This window comes from Berghia stephanieae, chromosome 2 (assembly GCF_034508935.2).
Source record: "Berghia stephanieae isolate SIO BIC M18660-M18661 chromosome 2, UCSD_Bste_1.3, whole genome shotgun sequence".
NCBI classification, from domain to species: domain Eukaryota; kingdom Metazoa; phylum Mollusca; class Gastropoda; order Nudibranchia; family Aeolidiidae; genus Berghia; species Berghia stephanieae.
This window is the reverse complement of record NC_088361.1, coordinates 21,760,380-21,761,574: the sequence shown is the minus strand read 5'-3', so window position 1 is coordinate 21,761,574 and position 1,195 is coordinate 21,760,380.

Genomic DNA, 1,195 nt, shown 5'->3' with positions numbered 1-1,195 from the left:
GTGTAGTGACATGTTGTAGTGTGCTCTCATTGCGTGTATGTGTGTTTGTGTGTGTGTGTGTGAGTGCTGTGTGTGGTGTATACATGTGTGTGCTCTCTATATACATTTTACCCATTTGTTGTGTGAGAGTCACTGAAAACAGGTAAAGGACATCAATGAAGTTTACAGTTTGCATAAAGTCAACACTCTTAAAGTTAACTTCTGCTTAAAGTTGTAACATCTCATGAAGATCCAAAATGTTCTGTTCCTTATCCAAGTGTGTTCCATCATTAATGGATAACGTCAATCTTGCTTTAATCGACCGATTTTTCTGGTCTGGCGGTGTTGAATTTATCTGGATTACATCCAGTGTATTGAAGAAAAATTTGTTCATAGCTCGAGGGAGAGAGAGAGAGAGAGAGAGAGAGAGAGAGAGAGAGAGAGAGAGAGAGAGAGAGAGAGAGAGAGAGAGAGAGACAGACACAAACACACACACACACACACACACACACACAGAGAGAGAGAGAGAGAGAGAGAGAGAGAGAGAGAGAGAGAGAGAGAGAGATTAGTGTTTATAGAGCAGTAACCGTTTAGTTTCCAAAGTGCGAGTACAAAGTAGGTAGATCATAGATCATAAATCACAATTAACCATTTAACTTCTTACTCTGGAAAAACACGTATTTAAATATTTGGCCAGAAAACTCGTTCTACAAATATCGATCGATTTAAATGACCCTCATCTTGGCAAAAAACTCTCAAACCTGGGACTTCGATGGACCTCGTGAGGTTCCATGGTTCAGATTTTTTTGTCAAGATGAGGGTCAATTAAATTGATCCATATTTGAAGGACAAGTAGTTTGGCCAACATTTTTTAATACGTGTTTCTATAGAGCGGCGTTTAACTCTGGTATAATAGATATTTCAGGTCTATCATTCTCCAATGTCTCTGACTGTAAAGACTAGAGGAAAAACGAAATTCAGTAAATAGCATTGTTGATAGCAATATAGCCAGGTATAGATTAGAACAACCGTTTCAAAACAGTTGCCATTTTCAACCAAATATATCCGTTTCTCTTTAGTTCACTTACGAAACTTTATTTCCACCCCCCCCCCCCCCCCCCTTTCCCCTTTTGTTGTGTGTGAGATTCAGTGAAATCAGGTAAAAGGTATAAATAAATTAATGATGTTGACAGTGGAATCCACATAGAGTCGACAC